Source organism: Nycticebus coucang, chromosome 14 (genome assembly GCF_027406575.1).
Source record: "Nycticebus coucang isolate mNycCou1 chromosome 14, mNycCou1.pri, whole genome shotgun sequence".
NCBI lineage: Eukaryota > Metazoa > Chordata > Mammalia > Primates > Lorisidae > Nycticebus > Nycticebus coucang.
In genome coordinates, this window is record NC_069793.1 from 47,841,636 (window position 1) to 47,855,850 (window position 14,215).

Genomic DNA, 14,215 nt, shown 5'->3' on the forward strand with positions numbered 1-14,215 from the left:
TAGATCAGTAGTTTTCAAAATATGGTCTGTGTACACTGGGGACCCCTGAGATCATTTAAGAGGCTGTGAGGTCAAAACTATTTTCATCATAATGTGAAGGTGCAAATTTGCATTTTTCTTTTTTCCTTTCTCTTTCTTCTCTTTCCTTTCCCCTTTCTCCCTTTCCCATTTCATTAATTTTCCTTCTTTCCCTTTCTTTTTTCTTTTCTGCTTCCCTTCCCTTTCCCTTCTCCTTTTTTCTTTTCTCTTTTCCTTTCTGTTCTCCTCGCCTCTCCTCTCTTTTTCTCTCTCCCCTCCTCTCCCCTCCTTCTCTTCCCCTTCTTCTCCTGGACAAAGTGCTAGGATTTATTTGCCTTTTTCAATGAATTGATGTTTGCATATAGAATGCAAAGTATTTTAGGGTAAAACTACTGGTGCCCTAGTGCAGATCAAGGCAGTGGCACCAGATTATATTAGTCATTGAATTTTTTATCATTACCACTTAACAGTACAAAGAAGAAGCCAGTTTCTCTTAAGAATATTATAGATGAAGCAGTAAAAATTATTCATTTTATTAACTCTTGACCCTTGAATATTCTTTTTAGTCTGTGTTGTGAAATAGGAAATATGCATAGTACTTATGCTACATACCTGAGTATGATGGTTATATGGAGGAAAATCACTTTGTGATTTAGTTGAACTATTTTTTTTCATAGAAAACTACTTTTTACTTGGAAGAATGACCAATAAAAACACAATGGTTATTTAGACCTAGGTACTTGGCAGACATATTCTCAAAAATGAACAAAGTGAGCCTACCTATTTTTAGAAAAGTAACTGGTACTTTTTTTTTATTAACAAAATTTGAACTTTCAAGAGAAAATAAGTAGTTTGGAAAGCGTGTAAATCCACCACCATGAGCTTGAGGGCTTCCTGATACCTAAAAACTTTTCTGATAAGATTGATGGGGATATTAAAAAATGTAGTTTTAAATAATATTATTTTAAATGTTTTAAAGATCTCCATAATTCAGTGAACCAGTGTTTCCCAAATGAACTCATATATGATGTTACAAAGTCAAGCATTGGCTAAGATCCATTTAAAGGTTAGTGGATTTTAGAGTAACAATACAAAATGCTTATTGATACTCAGGTTTTAATTCTATATTGCAATTAGTGTTTGAGAAATGATTACTTGTCAAATTTTGATATAGTATCAAAGAAGAATACCTACTAGGTTATCCAAAAAACCTACTAAAACACTTTGCCTCTTTCCAACTATATATCTCAGTGAAAATGGATGCTCCTCACACACTTCTACCAAAGAACATAAGATACAACAGATTGAATGCAATGGCACCTATGAGAATCTGGCTGTCTTCTCCAGGCGTTTATTAGCTTTGCAAAAATCTCTTTGCCAATTTCCTGTCTTAATTTTTTTTTGGGAAATAGATTATATTTTATAAAATATGTATGTCATCATGCAAAAAGTTTATCATTATTATTTTTAATGAAATAATAACTTTAATATTGTTTTAAATTTTACTTTCTAACATAATAAATGTTGATAATGTAACATGGCTCTTTGGAACTATAAATCTTTAGGAATGTAAGAGTCCTAGGATGACAGTTTGAAAACCACTGGACTAGATAATCTCTAAATTCACTTCAACTACCATATTTAGAACATGCGGCCATTCTACTGTAACATGGTTCCTGTAAAGTTTCTTAGCCAATCTCCTTTGAATGTTTTGTCAGTTCCCCTTCCAGATTATGGCTATTAATACTAAAATAATATTGAGGAAGTAGGTTGAAATTTGGTTGGAATACTGAAATAATGTTGAAAGATGTAGGTTGATAGATCTAAGAATAGATGAAATTCCTATTTCTTTAAGGAAGTAAGTTCTTCCAGAAAAGCAGAGTGGTGGGCTAGGTAGCATCTTAAGTTGTCTTCATTGATACTTCACAAATACTCTTTCTTTTGCATTAGAAGATATGAAGATACTAATAACTAAACCTTCATTTTCTGTTCATTATTGTGATAGTCTTATTTATTAGCATTGCATTTTTTAAAAAGTTGGGCATTAGCGTGGTATCAATTCCATTGAAAGTCAAATTTCATATTTTATTTTGTATAGTTAATTTAAATCCTGCATAATTAAATATAATTATTAGGGAGAAAAGGAAAGCTAAGAATTATGGAGTTTAAGAAACAGATTTAGCCTAGTAAAGCTGTAAACAAAAAAAGTGATAATGATAGTAAAGAGGTTTAAAAATTTTTTTAAATTAATGCAGCTTTGGGGAGAATAGCAATAGTTTTTTTTTTTTTTTTTGTATAGACGGATTCTCACTGTACCGCCCTCGGTAGAGTGCCATGGCGTCACACGGCTCACAGCAACCTCTAACTCTTGGGCTTACGCGATTCTCTTGTCTCAGCCTCCCGAGCAGCTGGGACTACAGGCGCCCGCCACAAAGCCCGGCTAGAGAATAGCAATAGTTTTAATGCAAAAATTATATCTCTCGGAAATCCCATTTGAATTGCATACAGAATGTTTTTAATGCCTCTCTAATTTTTATTTTGATATATAAAAGACCAAGCATTGATAGTTTCTTAAAGTTAGTTTTAACTCAGTGGCTCTTTATGTACAACATTATTAAAATTACTGAATCAATAAATTTAAAAAAGTTATTTAATTCCTGCCTTCAGTTTCAAACATGGAATGTTATAATTTAATGTTAAAGTGGACGATGTTTGTTACAGGTATTTTTGGTAGCACTTAAATAATAACTTAGAAACATTGACTCTTAGGGTTTGGAAGGTCATTTAATCCAGCCACCCATTTCATACTTAAACCTTCTTGCTAAATGAAATAATAAAAAGAAAAGGGAGGTGTGATTAAAAAGAAGGAATGGGTGTGGTTTAGAGACAGAGCTTTAAGCAGATTTAAAAATTTAGCTTGAAAGCTTTTAAAATCTAATTATACAGGGAGGTGGCAGTGTTTCTATTTGCTGTTTACCTTTGATCTAGTACCTATTTTTGGTAGAGTGAGACATGCTTTTGTAAAAATGTTTATGGTTTCTTTATTTGATGTCAAGATACTTGTTTGAAGTTGCCCTGTAATTTTGAGAGTTTTCAAAAAACTAATATTAATATTTGGCTTTTGCTCTCAGACTAATAGCAGTTACTCTAGATCTGGCTGATTTCTTTTGAATGTATAAGTGATACCCTGAATTTTAGAAGTAGCTTTCTTATTTTGGGACACATTAGACATGTTAAATGTCAAAAAAAATTAAATAACATCAAATCATAAGAACAAAAAAAGTGAAGAACTTATAAATCATTGTTCAATATTAACATTGTTAAATTGTACTTTGTGAAACTTGCATATATATGATTTTCACATATGTACACTTACATGTACATGTATATATTTGATTTTCTATAAATTGATTGGATTTTAATATACATGTATTTACTATTTTTGAGATGGAATCTCACTCAGTTGCCCAGGCTAAAGTGCCATGGTGTGAGCTTAGCTTACAGCAACCTCAAGCTTCTGGGCTCAAGCAATCTTCCTGCCTCAGCCTCCTGAGTAGCTGGGGATCTAGGCATGCACCACCATACGTGGCTAGCCATGTACTTTTTTTATTCAATGATATGCTGTGGTCTTCTTTTTTATGTCAGTAAATATAGATTTATATTATAATTTTTAATAGTTACAGAATAGGTTATATATGTGTATCATAAATTACTTACCTAATTAGTAGGTTATCTCCAATTTTTGGCTATTATTAAAATACTATTATTACATAAAAATACCTTATATATATCTTTTATCATTTATGTGATTAATTACTTAGGACAATTTTTGAAAGTAACATTGTAAACTAAAATATATAGACATTAAAATTTTTAGCACTTACCATCAAATTGCTATTCAGAAAAATTTTACCCAGTTTGTAATTCCATCAGTTGTACCTGAATGTGCTTTTTTTCTCATATCTTCACCAATATCAGTTTTTGTCTAGTTTTTTAAATCTTTTCCAGTATTTTAGGTGAAACCATTTCATTTACATTTCTGTGATTATTCAGATTATACACATTTTATGTTATCGGACATTTGTATTGCTTAATTTGTACATTAGTTATGTTTCTTATGCATTTTATATTGAAGTGTTTATAGCAAAGCATTTTTAATTTGGTAAATTAAAAAGTGTAAACTATTTGATGATTAAATATTAAAGTGTGGAACATGTCACCACCATGATTAGATGTAATAGTCTCTGGTCCAGGCTTAATTATTATTATTTTTTTAATTTAAATTTTCTTTTTTTTTTTAATTTAAATTTTCATGTTTTTTTCATGTTTTTTTCATGTTCAGTGTAATCCCTAACCCTTGGTCACTATTTGCTGAATGAATGAGAAAAATAGAGGACTGGAACAATCCTTAAGTAATTGAGCGTTCTGAAGATTCATTTCACTAAACAGATTGAGATTTTCCAGAAAGGAAAGTGATGTGCTGTGGCATTTCTTTCTCAACAAAATCTATTGATTTTGTGCTGCCCTCAGGACAAAAGTGACCACTTCTATTTTGGAAGTGTCTTCTTCAGCCTAAACTTTTCTGGTTCTTAAAGAACTTCACATGTGTGTATTAATTCTTAACTCTTTGCACATCATAAAATGTTGCTTATTTATTGCTAAATTCTCTGCATGAGGAAGTATACATTAAAGTGTTTTTTTCCTTTTATATAATGAACTGTGTGATCTCAGGAACTTACTCTTTCTTAAATTTTTTGCTCTAAACTTCACCAGTAGTGCAAATCAGTTGATAATGTGATTCAGATTTCTTTTACTTTTATTATTTTTTAAAAAGTCTTATTTCCTCTTTCTTTTCTTTTTAAAAAATTTCATATTAACATAAGGGTACATACAATTAGGTTATATTGCTTTCATTTGTTAGGTAGAGTTCAAGTTGCAGTTGAGCCCTTCACCCAGGAGGTATGTCATTTCCCCTTACATTGTACCCAATAGATGAGAGGTTGCTATACCCCCTTTTCCTCCCCTCTTTTTGAATTTAAATGTGTTTTTCTCTTGTGCGGGCATGTAGTTGCTCATCTCCTAGTTTCATATTAACATTGAATACATTGGGTGCTTGCTTTTCCATTCTTCTGATACTTTACTCAGGAGGATGTTCTCCCAATCCTTCTAGGTAAATACAAAAAATGTGAAGTCTCCATCTTTCTTTAGGCCTGAATAGTGTTCCATGGTATACACATATCACAGTTTATTTCTACATTCATTGCTTGATGGGCATTTGGATTGTTTCCACATCTTTGTGATTGTGAATTGAGCTGCTGTAAACATTTGAGAGCAAATGCCCTTATGGTAACATGATTTTCTTTTCTTCTGGGATGATACCTAGTAATGGGATTGTGGGATGAAATGGAAGGCCTATTTTTAGCTCTATGAGAATTCAACATACTTCTTTCCAAAAAGGCTATATCAGTTTGCACTCCTAACAACACTGCATAAATGTTCCCTGCTCTCTGCATCCACGCAGGCGTCTATAGCTTTGGGACTCTGTGATGTAGATGGACTATTTTTGCTGGGTTTAGGTGATATCTCAAGGTGGATTTGATTTGCATTTCTCAGAGTTGCTTTTAACTTAAGTTGCAGAATTGCACTGATATGACAAATGAGATTTATTGACTTTGTATTGATAGATATTAAAATATTATTTGTCTTGAATGTTCCAAAATTAAAGATGTTCTTGGTGTTACAAATTTTAATTCTTAAAGAGATCATTGATCTCCAAAACTAGATGTATGTTAGTTATGATATTTACTGGTTACATTTTCTTTTATCCTTTCATTGTTTAAATGCAAATGAAGAATGGGATCTTAAGTAATTCCAATTAATACTTTTAAAATAATAGTTGCCAAAAAAACAAAATGTGATATTAAAGAAAATGTATAAGTACTGAAAACCCCTTTTGGGTTCTTCCAGCATTTAGGCTTTCGGTTATACAAGATTTGCTATAGATTTATTTTGTGGGTAGCTTCTTTATAAATAAATTATAATTTATAACTCAGGGGAGGATAAAATATTAGAATGGTTTATATCAGAACTAGTACTCTTTGCAGGTTTGGGGTAGTACACAGAGCGTGTCCACATAGGGTTGTTTGGTATCCCAGATAAAATTGCTCTTTATCCCAAAACAAAACAGAGTAAGAGAAAGAAAAGTTATATTACCAAAAATTACTTAATTAATTAATTGTAGAGCTCCCTCCTCCTGGCTAGAGTCTCCTGTAGTTGCACCAGTGGAAGTAGGCATTACAGAATTGCTGGAAACTGGTGAAATCAGAGTGGGGAAGGCCTGAGGCACCTACAAGGCCAAGGAAGTCCAGGGGAAAAGTTTAGCACATTAGCTGTCTAATGCCCAGACCTTTATTATCTATTGACTAGAAAATAGAATACATTATCTGGATCATTTAGGTAAAAGCGTATTTTAGGGGCTAGAGAAGAGCTGAGTTAGATATTTATTTTGCATCCCAGCTTAATTTCAGATGCTGATACCTAATCTATTAAGGTCATTTGTGGTATAATCACAAAGTTGGGTATAGTGGTTCCTACAAATAATATTGATCAAGATACTATATTTTTTCCAAATGAATTTTATTTAAATCTAGTTAGCTCTAGGTACCTAGATATTAATATTTACTGGCTATGTTAAAAAATTCAGATTGAATCAAACCCATCCCCAGAGTGTAGGAAAGTTTCTGACCTAAATTGGGAACCTAAGCTCTATTCGTGTTTTTAGTTGAATATGCTACATGTAGCCATCTTCACATTTTGGGAAGAATATATAGCCCTTGCATCACAATTACTTTGTTTTAATGGAAATAAAAGTGTGGTATATTTAGACCAACCGATAAAAATAAACTACCAAACTACCTTCTAATGCATGGGGGCTCTTAAGAGAGGAAATTATAGATATTTAGACACAATAAAATGACTCATCATGCTAGTTAAAAATGTTTTTGAGTTGCATCTGTTACCTCTTCAGTGAGAACTAAAGTGTGTGTATGCAAAAGAATTTTGGATTATAGCATAACCATCTAAAGGGTTCACACCTTAGGTAGAACAAAAACTACACCCTTTCTTCTACCTTCAAGGTATTCCAGTTGAAGACATTTAAGATATTCTCTATGAAGCTAGTTTCTTTCTTTTTTGCTAATTTATTTCAAATTCCAGACATAAATTAGACATGTTTTTCAAATGTAACTAGTAAACCTTTATTCACCTAGTTTTTTCTCTTTTGGTTTTATTTGTTTATACTTTTCAAAAGTTACTTTATTGGGCGGCGCCTGTGGCTCAAGGAGTAGGGTGCCAGTCCCATATGCCGGAGGTGGCAGGTTCAAACCTAGCCCCAGCCAAAAACCAAAAAAAAAAACCAAAAAAAAAAAAAAAAGTTACTTTATTTTTGGTGATTTTTAAATAAGCCAAAATGGATAGAGATATTGTATTCTTAGATGAAGAACAATTAAATAATTATTTCTTTTGGCATTGTCATCTTAGAAAACATTGTTAAAGTAGATGGGGACAACTGCTTGTGATAAAAATAGTATGATTTACAGCCAAAATCTATACTTCTTTAATAAAGCATATACATGCAATTTGCTTATCTTTTTTCATTTCATTTTCTATCTAAATTTTCAGGTCATTTTCATGAATTCAAAGGCAATTTACCAGTGATTTCTGGGTGCTGGGGCTGATTTTTGTGCATATTTGTAAGTATTGATTTATTTATTACTTTTTTCATTGTGTAATGAAATAGTTTGTAAACAAGTTCTTAATTCCCCTCATGTGAATTTTTAATTAGCTTTTTGTAAGTGTAAGTATTACTATTTTTTGTAAGTGTTTTCTTAGAAGGAGTAGAGAAAAAAATATCAACTGATAATTGGGTAATGGTTATGATTTGTGATAGGTACCATAAAGGGCTTAATAGGGCTCAATTGTAGGTCCCAGACACAGTCTGGTCTACAGACATATGAATAATTTACCCTGATAACTTCTGGCAGTCTTCTGGTTGTCTGGACTTGAGAAGTACCTGTGCTCGTAGAAAAGATATGAAATGATAGAGAATATGAAGACCTGTCAGCATATGAGATTAGGTACAGGCGTACTTTGTTTTATTGTAATTTACTTTATTGTGCTTTGCGGATGTTGTGTTTTTACACATTAAAGGTTTGTAGTAACCCTGTGTCAGGCACGTTTATGGACACCATTTTTTCCAATAGCATGTACTCATTTCATGTTTCTCTGTCATATATTCTTAACAGTATTTTAAACTTTTTCATTATTACCAGATCTGTTACGATGATCTGTGATCAGTGATCTTGGATGTTAGAATTGTAGTTGTTTGGGGGCACCCATATAAGATGGTGAACTTGTGTGTGTTCTGTTTCACCTACTGGCCATTCCCCCATCTCTCTTCCTCTCCTCAAGCCTCCCTGTTCTTTGAAAACAGCCCAATTAATAACCCTGCAATGGCCTTTCAGTGTTGAAGTGAAGGGAAGAGTGTCATATTTCTCACTTTACATAAAAAGTGAGGAAGGCATGATGAAAGCAGAGACGAGTCAAAAGCTAGGCCTCTTCTACCACACAGTTAGCCAAATTGTGAATGCAAAGGGAAAGTTCTTGAAGGAAATTAAAAGTGCTACTCCAGTGAACAAGTGAATGATAAGAAAGCAAAACAGCCTTATAAATAATATGGAGAAAGTTTTAGTGGTGTGGATAGAGTATAAAATCAGGCATAACATTCCCTTAAGCCTAATCCAGAGCAAGGCCCTAAGTCTTCAATTCTATGTAGGCTGAAAGAGGTGAGGAAGCTTCAGAAGAACAGTTGGAAACTAGCGTAGGTTGGTTAAAGAGGTTTAGGGAAAGTAGATGTTTCTAAAACATAAAAGTACAAGGTGAAGCAGCAAATACTGATGTAGAAGTTGCAACAAATTACCCAAAGGTCTGGCTAACTAAGGTCATTAATAAAAGTGGCTACACAGAACAATAGATTTTTCAATTGATGAAACAGCCTTATATGGGAAGAAGATGCCATCTAGTACTTCCATAGCTAGAGAGAGAGGAGAAACCAATGCTTGGCTTCAAATCTTTAAAGAACAGGCTGACTCTCTTTTTAGGGGCTGATGACTTTAAGTTGAAGCCAATGCTAATTTACTGTTCTGAAAATCTCAGGGACCTTAAGAATTATGCTAATTCTGCTCTGCCTGTGTTCTGTAAATGGAACAACAAAGCCTGCATGACAGCCACATTTGTTTACAGCATGGATGGTTGACTGAATTTTAAGCCCAGTATTGAGACCTACTGCTCAGCAAAAAGATTCCTTTTAAAATATTACTGTTTATTGACAATGCACTTGGTCACTCAAGAGCTCTGATGGAGACACAGAAGGAGATTAATGTTATTTTCATGCCCACTAACACAATATCCATTCTGTAGCTCATAAATCAAGGAGTAATTTCAACTTTCAAGCCTTGTCATTTAGGAAATACATTTTGAAAGTCTGTAGCTGCCACGGATAGTCATTCCTCTGATAGATCTGAGCAAAGTAAATTCAAAATGCTCTGGAATGGATTTTACTACTATATATGCCATTAAAAATATTTATGATTAATGGGAGGATATCAAAATATCAACATTAACAGGAGTTTGAAAGAAGTTGATTCCAACCCTCATGGATGACTTTGAGGGGTTCAAGACTTCAGTGGAGGAAGTAACTGCAGATGTGGGGGAAATAGCAAGAGAACTAGAATTACAAGTAGAGCCTGAAGATATGACTGAATTGCTGCAATTTCATAATAAAACTTGAGCAGATGAGGAGTTGCTTCTTATGGATGAGCAAAGAAAATAGTTTCTTGAGATGGAATCTACTCCTGGTGCTATGAACATTGTTGAAGTGACAACAAAAAATTTAGAATATAATGTAAACTTAGTTGATAAAGCAATGGCAGCATTTGAGAGGATTGACTTCAACTTAAAAAGAAGTTCTAACCATGAGTAAAATGCTACCCCAAACAGCATCACATACTACAGAGAAATCATTTTTAAAAGGAAGAGTCAATCAATGAGGCAAAATTCATTATCTTATTTTCAGAAATTGCCATAGCCATCCCAGTTTTCAGCAACCATGACCCTGATCAGTCAGCAGCCATCAACTTCAGTGCAAGATTTTCCACCAGCAAAAAGATTATGACTCAATGAAAGCTCAGAAGATAATTAACATTTTTTAGCAATAAAGTATTTTTAATTAAGGTATGTATGTTGTTCTTTTTTAGGTACAATGCTTTTATACTTTATAAAGTACAGTATAGTGTTAAGATAACTTTTAAATTCATTGGGTGACCAAAAATTTGTGTGACTCATTTTATTATGATAATTGCTTTATTATGATGGTTTGAAACCAAACACACAGTATTTTCAAGGTATTCTTGTACTTAAGAACCCAAGACTCATTTGGTGAACATATAAAGTATCAATATTCCTACCTTCTTCCCACTCTTCAAAACATCATTATGTTTTAATGGTATTTTGGAGAACAACAGTCCTTTTTCTCAGGGAAGAAGGTAAATTTCAAGAAAAAAACTCGAATACACTTTAAAGATTGATTAAAGTATTCGAAATTAATTGATATATATTTATGATGTAGAACTGATTTAGAGTATGTACAGGTATTAAAAAATGTCTCTGCGTGTGTACAGCCCATATTTACGTATCTTGAGTTTAAAATCTATTTAAACTATTGGTACTTTTGAGGCTCTTTTATATTTGATAACAGCAAAGACAGAGGAAACTTTTTCTTGCTAGTGTAACACTATAGGAATTTTAGACCATATACTTCTGGGAAATTAGTTGTAATAAATAACATCAGAAATTAGAGTTTAAGTGGTTCCATGTTTAAGCAGAGACCAGTGAAAATTTATTTAAAACTACCTTTACTTTTGGTAGTACTGTAGTATTGATTGAGATAGGCATTTTGAACCATTTAAAAATAGATGTTCATGTTTAATGTAGTTTAATACATTTTGTGTATTTTTAAAATTTTGGATTAACATATGGGCATATACAATTGGGCCATATTATTTCTGTTTGTAAGGTAAAGTCTGAATTATAGTTGAGTCCTTCACCCTGGATATGTGCCTTATACCCCTATGTTGTACATAATAGGTGGAAGCTTATGAATCCCCTTTCTATCCTTCTCTCCTCCCCCTTCTTGAATTTAATTGTGTTTTTCTCTCATGTGGGCCTATAGTTGTTTAAATACTAGTTTCAAATTAATATTGAGTGCTTGGGATGGTTGCTTTCTATTCATTAGATACTTTCCTAAGGAGAATGTTCTTTAACTCCATATAGGTAAACACAAAAGATGCACAGATTGCATCTTTTTTATGGCTGAATAGTATTCCATGGTATTCATATACACAATTTATCCATTTATGGGTAGATGGGCACTTGGGTTGTTTCCACATCTTTGCACTTGTGAATTTTCACTCTGTATACATTTGAATGCAAATGTCCTTGTGATAAAATGATTTTTTTTTCTTCTGGGTATGCACCTTGTAATGGGATTGCAGGATCAAATCAGAGGTCTACTTTTAGCTTTTTGCAGATTTTCCATACGTCTTTCCAAAAGGACTTTATTATTTTGCAGTCCCACCAACAGTGTATAAGTGTTCCCTTCTCTCTGCACTCATGCTAGCATCTTTGGGACTTTGTGATGAGGACTATTCTTGCTGGGTGTAGGTGATATCTCAAGGTGGTTTCAATTTGCATTTCTCTGATGATTGGGGACAATGAGCATTTTTCCATGTGTTTGTTGGCCACTTGTCTGTCTTTCTGGTAGAAGGTTCTGTTCATGTCTCTTGTCCATTATTAATGGGATTGTTTGCTCTTTTCTTGTTGATTTGCTTGACTTTTTTGTAGATTCTGTTTATTAGCTCTTTGTCATATTTGTAACATGCAGATGTCCTCTCCCATTCTGAAGGTTGTCTGTTTGCTTTGTTAATTGTGTTCTTAGTTGTATAGAAGCTTTTCAGTTTCATTGATCAGGTCCCATTTATTTATTTTTGGTGCTGCTACAATTGCCAATGGGTTGTCTTCATAAAGTATTTTCCTAGACCTATATCATTAAGAGTTTTTCCCACATTTTCTTTAGGGTTTTTATTATTTCATGTCTTAGGTTTAAGTCTTTTAGCCAATGCAAGTTAGTCTGATCTTCATATTCTTACATAAAACAGCAATAAAACAACAATACAGTATAAACTGTATGATTCATTCATATTAAATATCAGCTTTTAATTTGTGCGAAGTATTATGGTGAAGATTAGGAAGCAAAGAAAATGGAGAAAGAAATATAAAGTATCTTTGAAGGGCTTTTGGTAAAAAAGGAGGATTCTATAGCATTGAGCTTACCCCATTAGAAATATGAGTGAAGGAAAATAATATTGAGCTGTCCAAATCTTATCTTAGTTGCTTTATCCTTTCTTTTCTCTCTTCTATCATTTAGTCATTTCCTTTAGTAAGTTTTTAGGATTATTGTATTTTTTAAAGTGACAAATAGAATTACCAGGATTTCAGCCAAGATGGCCTTGGTTAAAACATAGTTTACACTTCTCATCACCCAAAGGTTCTATTTCCTGAAATTTTCAGGTCTTTCCCCTCACCAGGACATGCATAGGATAGCTTTGAATGGAGATGATCCAATTAGCCGGATATTTTTCCTGTGATCTAACAAAGGGAAAAGTAAAAATTAAAAGGAGCACTGTTGATATAGTTTTTGTATGCTATTTCTGGAGTTCAGCTTAAAAAAAACAAAACTAAAACTTTTGATCAGATTTTATCTAATTACTTAGAAAGAAGTCATGCTAATCGTACAGGCCTAAAGCAATTATTTTCCACTCTTGACAATTTCTGTGTGGTAATTTAGGGCATGGACTTTGCAGTTTCTTTGGTCAGCGATCTCAAGCTTTGTTAGGGCCATTTACTGGCTGCAGAACCTTCTTGTTTAAGAAATGTACCATGATACTATACCCAAGATAAATCAGAAAAAATTAACATGGCATCCAAAATTTTTGAGTGTCTGTTTCTTACAATTATTGTGGAAACTGTTTTCCATTTAAGCTGAATGATGTGACAGTTAAAACAATAGAAATATTTATCTAGTTAGGCCTAAGATCAAGCAAATGGGTTCAGCAACAAAGGCTTCCCTTATGAACCTTAATTTCCACATCTTGATACTGCTTATTTGCTACATGATCTAAGGCAGAAAGTTAAACCTCATGGCCATGGGTAGGTTTCTTAGTAAGGTGTGCAAAAGACTGTGAGATAAGGAAAGTGGGGTATTGTTTTGCACATCCATAATGAATAGGCCACACCAAGAGTGTGTGAGAACCAATTGGAATCTTACCGACTTAAATCAACCTCCTAGGTCAGAAGAGGAAAACACTGTGAAAGAAAATGGCTACCTCTTTAGAAGCTGCATATTATTCTAGTTTTAAAAATTCTTTTTTAAAAATTAAAACTACTTTTCTCTTTAGATATTGTATAAGAAGACCTTGTTTTGCATGTTTGTGTCCCACATTTAATTTTTTATCTCTAATGAAAAATAATTATGTACTTCTCACCATTAAATTTTACCAGGGCAAAAATGATTGGTGTAAGAAAAAGTTAAAAAACAAACAAATAAACAAAAAACAACAACAGTCCAGAGATAGTTCATCAGGTACTATGCTTTTTCATTTGATAATGAATCCTCTTTTATTAAATTCTGTCTCTATTCATGGTCTCTATTAGCAACCTCTTTTCCTGAGGTCTCTGACAAGATTTTAGTGTCTGATATAAAAAGTGATTATTGTCTCAACCAGACTTGAGGCAATACTTATAACGACAGAATCTTAAGTTAATATAACATTTGATTTTACACATTAAACTAGATGGATTTTATAAAATGTCTGTTGGATGTGTAGGAATTGTCTACATTTTTCCATAGTAGCAGAATTGAAACCTAGAATTTATTTATAAAATCAGTGTTCTTTCTACAACACTGTTCCCTCTCAAAGAGTTTTAGCTCTTTTTCTACTGTTTTTGATTATTATCTCAGTCTTGGTTTCTGTACAAATATTTTTAAAAGTTGAGATAAAATAAGTCAGAGAAAAGATCGTAG

General features: G+C 32.8%; 1 protein-coding gene across 4 annotated transcripts in view; it reads left to right on the top strand.

Annotated features, from left to right (window-relative positions):
• Positions 1 to 14,215, top strand: part of SOX6 (SRY-box transcription factor 6) — a 667,807-nt gene that overhangs the window by 131,667 nt on the left and 521,925 nt on the right. For all 4 annotated transcript variants that reach the window (XM_053562397.1, XM_053562398.1, XM_053562400.1 and 1 more), the window contains exon 2: positions 7,699 to 7,773. The gene's annotated coding sequence lies outside the window, so the exon portion shown is untranslated. The remainder of the gene's footprint in view (positions 1 to 7,698; positions 7,774 to 14,215) is intronic.